At 37.2% G+C, this 13527-nt stretch overlaps 1 protein-coding gene across 2 annotated transcripts in view; it reads left to right on the forward strand.

Annotated features, from left to right (window-relative positions):
• The window catches only part of LOC132195391 (uncharacterized), a 123053-nt gene that overhangs the window by 10147 nt on the left and 99379 nt on the right, over positions 1 to 13527 (forward strand). For both annotated transcript variants that reach the window (XM_059617347.1, XM_059617345.1), the window contains exon 2: positions 6817 to 6885. The gene's annotated coding sequence lies outside the window, so the exon portion shown is untranslated. The remainder of the gene's footprint in view (positions 1 to 6816; positions 6886 to 13527) is intronic.

The following is a 13527-nucleotide window of genomic DNA, read 5'->3' on the forward strand; positions in this document are numbered from 1 at the left end:
TCCTATTGTTTTAATCAACGTTTAGATAAAATAATTATTCAAATTATTTGCTTTGGCTGTCAAAAGAAAGGGGAGATTATAAAAAATAAACTAATTCTCTGCAGTCAAATAAATGCCTTAACACATTCGTTAGTGTTTCCTTGAATCTTCTTACAATCCAGCGGCCGGAAGCGACGGCGTTCCCTTTGATACAAAAAAAAAATTCCCTCTCCACAGCCGAAACCTTAATAATTCCACACACCTTTTACCTTTTCATTTCGAATATTAGGGAAAAGAGAGGAAGTTCACAGGCGCGGAATCGGGAAACGAATTCCCATCTAAGCTCCTGAGTGAGTAGCTCTTCCGATAAATTGAGCAGCGACAAAAAAGAGATCAGACACTTTAATTGAGTTTGATGCTCCCGCCCCCGAGTGGACGCTTGGGTGATTTCCCGGGCCACCTGGCTCAGGTCCTCCCGCCGCTCAGGGTCGCCTGCCAATCGTCGTCGTGTTCAATAAGCGTGTTTATTATATCGTGCTGCCTGTCAACTCGCTTTAATTTCCCGTTTCCTGATAATAGCGTGCAGTCTTTGTTTCCGAACATTGTTTTCATCTACGTACACGGACAATAACACACACCTTATATGGACGGCGGCCATCATGCGAAAAGTGAGGCAGGATGTTCTCCAAATCGTTTTTTGCTCGCAAACTGCCATGCTGGCTATAAAAAATAAATAAAATGGAGACGAAACCTTTTTTGATTTTTGGCTAGGTAAAGAAAAATGTTTTATAGCTAACTTTCAGCGAAAAGTTTCAGAAATTTGGTTAAATTAAAAAAGAAAGTTTCAAAACAAATAAAAAAAGAAAAAAATTATATCATACGGTAAGGAATGATGTATTGCGCTGAAGACAAACTTCACGTTGTCAAAAGTCGTAAAACTCTTTACTGCAGACAAATTAAAACTGTATTTAATTTCCCAGTGGGAGCGTAAAACTGAATTATTATTGGAGAAAATGCAGCTTTCCGACGCCCTCTGAGAATTCCCAACGAATTGCAATTCCAATTCCCAAAGCTGTGTGGAAAGAAATTAAATTTCACAATACTATATGCGCTATGTATATTGTGAGCGGCTAAAATTACAAACCGCGCAGACGAGGTTCTTTTATTACCGCCCAAATTAAATGGCTCAACTTTATTATCGCCGAAAATATATTTAAATTTCCATTCCACGCAGCCCGGTCCTAAGAGAGGATAAACAGAAGGAAAACAAGTGTTGCTTGGCGGCAGAACTGTGAAATTAACAGGTCATTTGAATTTTATCGCTGCGGTTGATCGTTTTCAGCGCAGATAGAATTATAACGCCCGAGTCCTAAGCTTGTTGCTTTGGTGTGAGAAAATTTCGTGCTTATTTCAAAGCTAACCAGCCGGCTTTTTAGGACGCGGTGTGCTGCGGTATTTATGCTAATTTGCACATCATTTGGAATGGTGATGAGAATAATTTGATAAATGGAAAACCGAGTTTCTGCCCGCGCTGGAAGGATGACACACAATTTAATTACGGCGCAAAATGGCTTGTCCAGTCCAAAATTTTGCCACGCCTACATATTGAATGCCAAATTTATTTTCAAAAAAGATCTCACGCTGGCACAGAGAAATAATTTGCAAATTTCACTGGGAAAATATAAAGGAAAAGGTTCTGATAAAGTTGTTGGCGCGGCGTGGAGCGTGAATTATTAAAAGAGGCCGCGTGTATGAAAAATTTAAAAGGCTCTCAAGACGCACGCGGGCCGGATCTGAATAATGGAGTTACATTTTTCATTTGTTCCGGCGCCGTGAGGCTCGCTGCTTTTCCTTATTCTCTTTGACGGGAACGAGAAAATAATTCCCCATCTTCGCACGCGCCGAGAGACGCGCGAAAGAGCGAGCGTGTCGTGATATATAGAGATGCGAAAAAGCTGCAGACTTATATTCATGACGGCGAGATGCAAATAAACAGGCTCTTTATCATCCCCAGCAAAGGCTAATCTCGCCACCATTTAATTTGCAAACTTAATTCCGACAGCATGGAAAATCAGTGTAAACTTCGTTTGCCGCGCGGCTCATCGCGTGAATATTCATCATTTAGGACCGAAAATTTCTGAATGACGTAAAAGCCCTTCTTTAAAATTCATATAATATTTTCCTTGGACAAAATATCTTACAAGATAAGCTGTTCTATATGCTATTATACAAAAATGAATGAGTGCCGCAGTCGTTCTATTTTTTCCCATTTTGTCATATCCATCGGATTTGGGGCAAAATAATCTTGATTTGACACAAGAGCGAAAAAGCGGCTCGCTGAAAAGGTTCTGATCCTTTTATCGTGAAACTGTTGGAGTGTAAATAAATAAAATGTGCTGGAGCACATGCTTTAAAATACATCAGGCACATTTTCATTGAGGCAAAGCTGCATTATCAGGGAATTACACTTGTAAATGGCAGCTGCAATTTTCGTCAAAGTGCATAGTGCGCCGGGAATTCATCCGTCCTCCTGTGCCGCTGGTCAAAATAATCAAACAAATAATAATATAGGAAAATACACCCACTCCAGGATGCACATGTACAAATTTTCTTCTTTGTTGTCGCGTTGAATGAAAATAATGCTGGACCTCTCGAATTGATGGGTTTGAACAGAATAGATCATGAAAATCTGTATTGATATTAAATTTTTAAGCCTTTTAACAAAAAATAGCGAAATCTAAAAAAAAAATCATTTTTAAAATTAGATTTAATTTTGTGTATAAAATCAATCAATAATTTGTATTTTACAGTAAAAAATTGAATTTTCTTATTTCATTATTATAAAGTCTTTAATTGATTTATTAATCTGCTTGTATTTGTATTTGACTCTTTACAAAAAATTCAAATTTTATCCAATATCTATTTATTTATTATTTATTTATTTATTCTCCATTCATACAACGCAAAAAAAGTAAATCATATTTGAAAATAATGCCAGATGGTAAGACAAAATTAAATGATAAAATTTGTGTGAACTTAAACAATTAATGATTAAACTATTCTCAATTTGATAAAATATTAAATATGACTATACATAAAATTTGAAATATAAAAGCAGCACAACTACATTGCAAATAGGTGGCCTGCCCAGAGTATTGTATCGCAGTATCACACCATAAGTCAATAAAGGATAATATAATATTTTTATTTTGGGGGGGGGGGGGGGGTCTTATCGGCATGTGCTCTCATGAGCTTGCAGAGGGCAAGCTCTAATTTTTGATTGGGTAATTTGTGTTGTTATTGCAACGTTATTATCATAAATTATTATTCATTATCAATTATACTATTGTAATTTTTATATAAAAAATTAGGCTTATTGCTTTTTTTCAATTTTACATGGCAAAATCAATTCAATTACTTTAATTTCCAATATTGCTTCTCGCAATTCTCGGCTTTTTTCACATTTTTTTTTCTTTTTGGTGAGATGCCAGCATAGGGACATCACATTTGATATAATAAAAGTGTGCTCGCTATATACGCAGGACAAAGAGACACATTTGTGCACGCAGGGACGAACACATACACACTGAGGACCCGTCCTCTGTATACCTGCGAACATAAAGCGATCCATTGTGAGAGAGACGAACAGGCATACAATGATGCGCACACACGTAATGTACAGTTACATTCGCCGGCCGAGGCAACTATTGGGGCACGATGATATGTGTACCTATACCCAGAGCTCCCATATACACATCCAGTAAGGTGAGGGTCGTGTTCACTTGAGCGAATTCTCTTTCAAGACACCGCGCCACGTTTGACATTATTATATGTATTTTCCCTCTATGCTCACAATCAGAGAGAGAAAAAAAGGAAAAGATGTTGCCAGTGATAATAATTATGTCTGACATGAGACTCTTTTTGTGTGGATGTGAGACTGAAATCTATATACAAATTTGATTCATCTTGTTTTATACAAATTCAAATTTTGGTTCATATACCATTTATTTGTTAAATTTTTGCCGTAAATAAAATTTAGTTGTATACATTTTATGAGTTAAAAATATTTTAATCTCCATTTTTAAATAATTATTTATATTTTTAAGGCACATTTACATGCAAAATAAAGGTAATATTTTATTATTATTTTTATTTTTATCTTCTTTGACTTATGAGGCGGCACTTATGAGGATTGCAACGCTCCTCATTTAAAATTGAATAATTATTTAACACGGATTCAGCCAGAGTTTATATTTTATATTTGTAAGCTTTGATGCATAATTATAATACTTAAAGACTAAGTTACCTACAATTTTTCAGACATACCTGCAAGGTTAATTATTTTTTACATTTGAATCATAATTTTGCTAAACTATTGCTAATTGAAGTAATTGTTTAATATTCAAATTAGTTAGAAAATCTGTTTCATCTGGCAAATTAAATTAAATTAATTACGCCATAATGCTTACATACAATCAATCTATTTGAATATTTACAAAAATTTGCAAAGACTCAATAATACACATATCTTGAAAGACACCAAGGTGAACCTTTTGTTATCTATGCACCGGTTGCACGATCGTGTGCAGGGGACAAACGTTTTTGAAATAAAGAATTATTGTCGCTGATAAAAGGTGACGTGCAAGCGGACATTCAGGTTCACAGGGCGTGCCAAATTGGACGGGCCGTGCTGGCGCGCGTGGTTATTGCTGCACGAAAAAATTCTTCCATCACGGCTGATGCGAGTCGGCGTTTTTATTTGCGACAGCTGTCCCACCCGCTCCGAAACCGCTCCTTTCTCTATTTCTTTTTTTTGTGTGTCCCAAACACCCCTGCACATTGCATAATAAACGTCCCTCGGCATTTCGGTGAGGAAATGTCAACTGAAGCGGAATATTGAAAGATGCATTTAATTGGTGCCAAACCACTTGCGAGTGCACACGCACAATGCGCGTCTTTCCGCTTTTGTGTGTCGCCGGGCATCACATGCACCGCAGCAGCCATTCAATTTTCTACCTTATGTTGTGCGCGGCGCATTTATCGAGGGAGCGAGCGGATCTGCTTGTGGCGCATATTTTTCTCTCGCGCGACGAGAATGAAGATGCTGCAGGGTGAGAAATTTGGGTCGCGGCCAAAACGCCAACTCTGGCATCTCTTCAGCTCTCGGGAAATTGCGAAATTCCGCCTGAAAATGCCTAAAGAGTCGTCCAGTTCGTAAATCCTCTAGATCTTGTAAGAATTTATTTTGCAATTCCACGAAAGTTGCTTTGTTTTGGTTTAAAATGAAAGTTTATTTAGTTTCAAAAGTAAACTATACTGTTACGGTACCTTTTATAAAGAAAAATCATACATAAATTAACTAAATTTATGCATACATTATTTATTTGCAAATTGCTTTAGAAAAGATGCAAGCAAGATATTGGGGATCAGGCTTGCGGGGTCTTTGGAAACGAGCAACCTGACCATCTGACTAATGTGGTCCTTTGCGGTCCTATCAATAATTAATGAAAGCATTTTTTATTTTTAATAATTCTATCTCATTTTTTTGAATTAGTTCATAAATTAAATTTTACTTTTGATACTACAAAAAACTAAATTTTTTATTATTGTAACTCAACGTTTGCAATCAAATTTCAATATGTAATTTACAGTAATGGTTCTATATGTATTATTTAAATATTTATTCACACAACAAGCAATGCTCAAATTTTAAATATATCCAGCCGTCAGCTCTGAAAATGTGAGCAATATTAAGGTTAATTCATTTTAGCCACGCTCACGGCCGACCCTGCGCTGTCAGAGGTCCATATTATTCATCATCATTTTATTCATTTTGCGGCAGACCATGTGTGAAAAATCGGGCAGAGGATCCCGCACGACCTGGTGCATGCATGCATTGTCATCGGCCGGAGAGTGAATATAAAAGGCACAGGCATTGTGCTCGAAACCGCCGCCTGACGCTTTGTCCTATTCGCGCGCGTCGTTTAATCTATCTCTCGACTGCTTTCGGGGATGAAAAACGAGCCAGCGCGGTCTAGCACGTCACGCGGCAATATACTGTAAATATTGGTCGGGAAATCTGATCCACCTCTCACGTTCACGCAGACACTTTTGCCTTTTCTGAGGCAAAAAGTATGCTCTTGAAATTGGATACTTTTGCTCCGGAGATTGATCCATAATAGCCGCTTTTCTCGTGTAATTCGAACTAATGAAGCGATTAATTATTCATATTACACTCTAAAGAATAAAAATTATTCTAAATATTATTTATAAAAAAAACTGCCTCGAAACGTTTAGTTAAATGCATCTTTGAACTCATAACGCAATTTTGGTCAAATTTATTTAATCTCTTTGAATTCAAGTCTTGCGTGAGAGGATGTCCGCATTAATTTTGTTTCACCTCTGTTATGCTCGCCGCTTTTCACACTGCTCAGTGTGATTTTAAAAAGCACTGGACTCATCAACTCTAATTACAGCGCTTATATTTGTCACACACAAAAATTCGCAATCGTTTTTTTTTATATAATTTTCATCCGTAAATAATTGCCTATACCGAAATTGCGCTGAAATAAATTAAACAAAATTGTCAGCTGGCAGTGTCAAATACGTGCTAGATGATAAATAAATTCTAATTAGCGAGGATGTATGTGTTGTTGATCAATTCATCATCATGAAGGGGTGGTGTGGGTCGTTAATTAAACGAAAAGTAATTTATTTTGTTGTGATGGGTGTCACGTAACCACTGCGCTGTCACAATTTTTGCACCTTTTTTGCTCATTTGCTTTTTATGTGAATAATTAGAGCGTGTTTTTAATTGAATATTGGTATTTTTTGCAGCTGCTCATGAGGCTTTTGGATCGACGAACGGAATTTCTACACTGACCCAAACTGGATTTCGATTATGAGGTAAGAGGGAATTTTTTTATTTGCTTGAATCTTAACAAAAATCGATTGATCCTCCTTAATTGCAAAAAAGCTTGGAGTCGACAGCGTTTCTTTATTTCTCCGGCTCTCTAATTGGCACCGGTGCTAATTAGGTTTGCTGAAAGAGTCAAAAGAGAGTAAATTAGGAAGACGAATAAGGCGTCGCCAAATTTTGATTTACTTCCTCCAAATTGGCGTGACATTCTTCTTGGAGAGAACATAATTGAATTGGAAATTCTTTTATAATTCTTCGTACCGAAAAGCAGCAGGAAAAGAAAAATTTATTTTGGGCGTGAAACAAGTTAGCCCGGCGATTTTATTAAAAATATTCTCGAAGCTTGTTTTCTTTCCGATTTAAATATTGACGTGGGCTACAGAAGATGAATTACGAGAGCAATTCTATTATTCCGTCGCCTTATTTCTCTCCTTGAATAAATTTTGAGATTTGTGCGCCGCACTTTGACTCACGGGCCCCGAAAATGATATTTCCTTTAAAACAAATTGGGCGTGGTGCCTTTTCCCTCGCGCCTTAACTTCTGATCCGATGAACCAACAGCCGAAAAAAAAATTACACTCCCGTCGAGCGCACAAAAAAAGAAACACGAGGACATGTTTATTTATGAGAATTTCTCGCCACGCTCTCTCATTCTTACAAGCACTTCATAAATATTTTGACGTAAAAAATATTTTCCACTCATCTGATTAAACCATTATTATTTCTCTCTTGTTTTGTTCTTTTTCTTCAGTTTACTTGAAATTGCAAATTTCAATTTAAACTTTTTAAATGCTGTTTTTTTCCTTTCTAGCCGAGATTACCGAGTCTCGCATGTTTTGCTTATTATAAGGAATAATGTGGCAAAACTTTCACCAGCAAAAATATACACAGGAAAACAAATATGTTACTCCAGACGAATTATCTGGAGCAAATTATATGATTTTGGAAATTCCGTGAATGTCCTGGAGCGAACTGAAAGCTTGACCTTAAAAAAACGATGATTTTATTTTTTTTACACGCTCCCAGTGGAAAGTGGAAAAATATAAGCATTTTATTTTTCAGCCGGAAGCTATATAGGAAAAAATAAATTCAAAATACGGTGGCAGGGTAATTTTCGTTATCTCAGAGAGGGTAGTTTTTCGGTTTGAATACAAATGGGACATGCAGCTTTGCAATATGGAATTCAAGAGAGCTAGACCGCTCGAGGGTGCACCTGGAAGAGCCCGGCCGGGAAATATATGTAAGTTTTTCTCTCACTTGTATTTTTCGTCTCAAACGTAAAACGTACCTTGAGCTTTTATTGTAAACCTTCTATACGTGCAGAAAGAGTGATTCGAGACGAGCCGGGGAATTTCATATTGCAAAATAAAAAGCAGAGGTCCTTTTTTGTTCTTCCACAAACACTCAATTCGACGGAATATATTTGCATGCATATATGCCGAGATCAAACGAGAAAATGCAATATCACAAAAAAAAAACTCTCAGATTTTATTCTCGAAAATATGGGCCTGGAATTTTCCTATTTGTAACAAAGTAAGCCGAATATAAAACATCATTTTCTTAAATTATATGGTTTTTTCTCTGGGTACGAATATGATCTCAGCCTCTCTTTGCATTTTTCTCTCTTTTATATAAATGAATAATAATTGAAAATCTTCCCTCCATTCTTCATTTCCCATCCTCTCGGGAAATTAGAATTCGGTGGGAGAATTAAATCTCAAAGCTGTGTGATGATTCATCGCGCCCCCAACTTGCTTGACGAAATTCGATTTCTCACTCTCCAAGTGAATTAATTATCGCGTTTGCCAAAGAAATGCGGGTGGGTGCAAATGACGCTGCTGCGGCACCAGGGATCTTTTGCTCGCGAGCATTTTCCAGACTTGTTATCTCGCTTTCAATCGCGTCTCGCTCGACTCCTTTAGCGTGTCGAGAAATATAAGAAGGTTTGAACTTTTCCGAGCAAGACCGGCGGCTTCTGCAAATAAGTCTCATTTCAATCTTTTGATGCGGAGACGCCCTTGGGACTCTCCATTTGCACACCCTCCTTATTCAGATTATCGCACCCCCGCATGCTGGATATGTATGTAGGCGAGCGAGAGAGAAGAGAGGCGGCAGAAGGAAAAAGAGAATCATCTCTCTCGGGCTTTCTCTCTGCTCTCTCTAGGTTCTTCCCGGCGCGTTTTTTTACTTCGTTATCAGTGGCAGACACCAGGGTTTTTACACCAGCAACTCACCCCAGCTCGTTTCGCGCCTTTTTGCCGTTTTGACCATTTGTTTGCTTTCCTGATAAGCGAAAAATAAAGATTCATCGTGCCAATTTCGACCGAATTCTCTATTATTTTTAACGTGATGCTTTAATCTGCCAACATTATTTATTTTTTAACAATTTTTGTGCAAAAAGAGTAAAAAATTATTCGATTAATTAATTATTAAATAATTTTGTAATATTAAAACTCAATGGGAAAGCCCGAATCTTCATTTCCATGATCATCTCCTCGAGTGTCAACTTCTTCAAACAAATTAAAACTCAATGTTTAGTATTAAAATCTATAAAAAGTTATTTAAAATAATTAGAAAAAAACGTGTTTTATACATGTCATGATTTTTTCACATGTTTCAATTTCCAATTTGATAAAAATAAATCTCCTTTGTTTGAATAAATATAAAATTATATTACATAAAATTTATGCAAAAAATTTAACTGCAAAATTTTGGGGAAAAGATTTGATTTAATCGTGTTTTTATTGATAAATTTGAGCAAACAATCTTGTTAGCCTTTGAAAATCAGTGTGCAAATCACGCAGGACGCAATTTATTCGCGCAAAAGGGCAAGGGTACCACGGTGGAAAATGATATGCCGCCTCTGAAACGACGTGTGCCATGCCTGTGTGAACTGTATGCGTGCCACCATAATATGTGTGCGCGCGAGGTGTCGGTCGCTTGTGGCACGCAGCGTTTTTCGGCACTGCCGGCTGCCTCGTCCATAAAAGATAATTTGAAATCTGCTGATGTGTATATAATTTTATGGCATCTAAAGGAGCGAGAAAGCATTTCCATATAAAAAGCAAGCGATGCTGCTGATGCGTGCCGGAAAATTGAGAGTGCGAAAGCAGGGACCATCAAGGACGACCGCTCTCCGAGATGACGAGAAAACCCATCGTCCGAGGCAGATTTTTATCATCCGACTCGCCTTGTGTGTAAAAAATTGTACGCAGAGGCATGCTCTCGACAGGACTCGAAACAGACCGCCCCGCGCACGTATGCAATTTATTGGCGAATCTGCCGAAAGCGCCAGCAGCCCCTTTGATTTGTCGTGCGGAATATTGCGAACTTTGGCATTTTCTCCTACTTCCCAGTCTAGGAAACTGGACAGAAAGCTGCAGACCCAGGGGACCATATGGGGTCGAGAGGATCCACTTCAAAAGAAAGCAAAACCTTTCACGAGTAAATACTATTTATACATTTCTTTGAAGGCATATTTCTATACATTTAATAAAAATCGATGATATGAAATCTCATCGCCAGAGCTAAATTAAGAAGTTTCTGATTGATATTTATGCGACAATAAAGAAAATTTTACTGTGTTGGAAGCCAAATTTAAAATATTTCTATGAAAATTGAAACTTTCGGGAGATATTAAAGCTTTAATTGAAGAGCACAATCTGTAAATCTGAAGATTGAAGAAAAATGAAAGCTAAATTACAGCACATCAGTGATAACAAGTTCAATTTTACTAATCCAACCTTTGCAAAACGAAGTCTGCAGGTCTACTCAAAGAAGTCGTTAATTTTTAAAAATTTTCAATATAAAAGCGAATAGTGCTGACACATAATTGGTCTTTATTATATACCTGAAATTAGGTGCAAAATAGAGCTTCCGTAGAGCTACTTTGGTGCAACACCATTATGGTCTATTTATCCCATGTTTTGCTTCAATTTAAGTCGCATCTTAGAGCATAATTGGTGCAGCACAAATAACGTCTGTTAATCCTTTACATAGAAGTGGTTAATTAAAAAATAAAAAATGGTATTGATCTGATTCATTTCGCGTTTATTTAAACATAAATGGATTGTTTTTAGGCAGTGAAGGAATTAAATTGATATCCTTGCTTGGCAGATCCTCGATCCTCATCAAAGTAATGAGCAAATATTTGTTTGGGTTAAACAATAGGCCATGCACAAACATCAGCGCACAAGTTTCATAAATATCGATCGGTATCTTATTGGGCACAAACGCAGCCGTTTTGACTACACAATGGACCGTTTTCCTCTTTATATATTATTGTTAATAAGAATCACAGGAGGAGAAGCACGCATGCACGAAAAAGTGAGGCCCTTTCTGCAAAAAGCACCGCGCGCTCAAATCCAATTAAAACGCCTTTGTCTTCACAATGATTCGTGCACGCAGACGTGCCTGCTAGTTTATAAATCTTGCTGGAAATGAAACAACTTTGCAGGCAAAATGAGCGTTTTACTTTCGCGCAAGATTTTTCGCGCAGTTTGAATTCCCCTGTCGTGGCCATAAAAGACTTCCACGTGAAATTGCACCTCGGTTCAGTTAGAGAGTACAAGTCATTTCTTTTTGTTTTGCGCTGCTCTCGACGGAGCAATTTTCTTTTACATTTTCGGTCGTGCAGGCGGTGGCGGTGGAGCAATCAAGTGTGGATGTTTAATTACACGGACAAAAAATTGGGACGCGGGCACAAAAAGCAGCGACACTGCGGCTGGTCATGCAAGGCGGCCAAGCGTGCGAAACATTTTTTGGAAAAAAAAAATAATAATAATAAAATTCAAATTTGGCAATAATTTATCTTTTTAGAATAATAATTTTTTTGACTGAATTTTAAATTTACATTAAAAATAAAAAGGAATTTATTTTATTAAAATTTATATTTTGTTTTTTGTAGATATGTTTTATGTTTTACTAGTTTTTTAAGCCTTAGTTAAATTAATTTTATCTAATGGCTGTTTAGAATTGAAGTGCAAATTTTATTTATTTATATATGAAATCAGGCGTCATTTTTGGCGGACTAAATTTTCCACCCACGGTGTTTTCTTTTAATTCCGTGCATCTGATCAACTATGCAAAAGTGGCCGCTGTGCAGCTCAGCGGCAGATGCCCCGAAGGCCTTGTTTAGAATCTCTGATAGCTTTTTTCCGTGGCGCTATTTTCAGTCGTCATCGCCGCGTGAATAATGGATATACTCATTGGAGCGGCGCGCAACTCCATTGGTGGCGCGCATGAAAGAGTAAATTTAGCAGAAAGCACACCGAACAACTTCATTAGACCGCCACCAGCAATCAGCACACACAGAGTGTACAACAAGTAGCTCGAGGATCTATCGCGGCTCAGCCGTGCTCGATCAAGCGGACGAATCTCCGCCGCCAGCCTCATCTCTCTCTACCTTTTGTTTTGCTCTGCTGCAGATTCCGCTCCGAGGCTTTTGATGGACGCCGTCCGCCTTATTTTTTCCAAGACTCGCCACGTGAAAAATTTCCCACGAATGTATATTAAAGTGCCGAAAATGTTGTGACAACTGTTGATAATATTTTTGTAAATAATTTTGCTTTTCCATTTCCGCCTCTAGTGCCGAGTTAATTAGAAAATGGGAAGTGGAACGCGATATATAAATTAGGAAACGACGCCCAGGCACGCACTCTACTGCAGAAATGTTTAAATTAATTCCTGGATCTTGATGTTATCACTATATACAAAAATTATCTTCGGGTCGATAAATAATTGCGGAGGGCCAATTAGGAAATCATATATCAAACTATGCACTCCGAAAGATGTCCCGTTTTGATAAAGCTCTGTGGAATGTCGCCTGCCCGCCCGCCCAATTCCCAGCAACTATTTTGAACAAAAATATATTTCTCGAGCTGCATTATATGTGCACCATTAAATATAACTTTCTCCCGCGTTATTCAACCGTGAGATTGCGATTTGAACAACTGATAGGGACAAAAACATACACGACACGCCAAGGAAACAATTATCGCAGCTTATAAAATAATTTTGGTTTTGATAAATACATATGTTTAGTATATTTGCAAAATAATATCAAAATTAATCTCAGTTTGTGGTAATCAGAAGTAAAATTTATTCTTAAGAGTTTTCTTTTAAAATTAAAAAAAAAAGTAAAAATCTAGATTCTATTAAAGCGCTCCATCCTATTTATCAAACATTTTTATAAAAAAATTAAAAAAAAAAAAAAATCTGTCTTGTCAGTTTTCTTTTCCATTCCGCTCTTTTTGCATAAAAATGATTTTTTTTCTCCGTCTGAAGAAACTTATCGACGTATTTATTGCAGCATGAGCATATTACTTTGATATCCAAGCAAAAGCTGTACGTTCTTTACGTTTTTTACATACTCTTTCTGAGTTTTTTTTTTATTTTTATTGAAATCATTTGAATAGAAAATGTGGAAAGGGTTCTCGTGCCGTCTGTGAGGCTGATCATCCATACTAGGAAATAAATACAACATGCACCGCACTAAAGCTACCGCCGGCGCCGACTTTCTGCTGCAATTATTATTACGGCCAATAAAGTGTATTATTTAACACGACACAAAGAATGGCGTCGACAACCACGCTATACTTTTTCATTGCGTTCAACCCATCGTTGCGTTT

The sequence above is a fragment of the Neocloeon triangulifer genome, unplaced genomic scaffold, assembly GCF_031216515.1.
Source record: "Neocloeon triangulifer isolate White Clay Creek 2 clone unplaced genomic scaffold, ASM3121651v1 ptg000009l, whole genome shotgun sequence".
Taxonomy (NCBI): Eukaryota; Metazoa; Arthropoda; class Insecta; order Ephemeroptera; family Baetidae; genus Neocloeon; species Neocloeon triangulifer.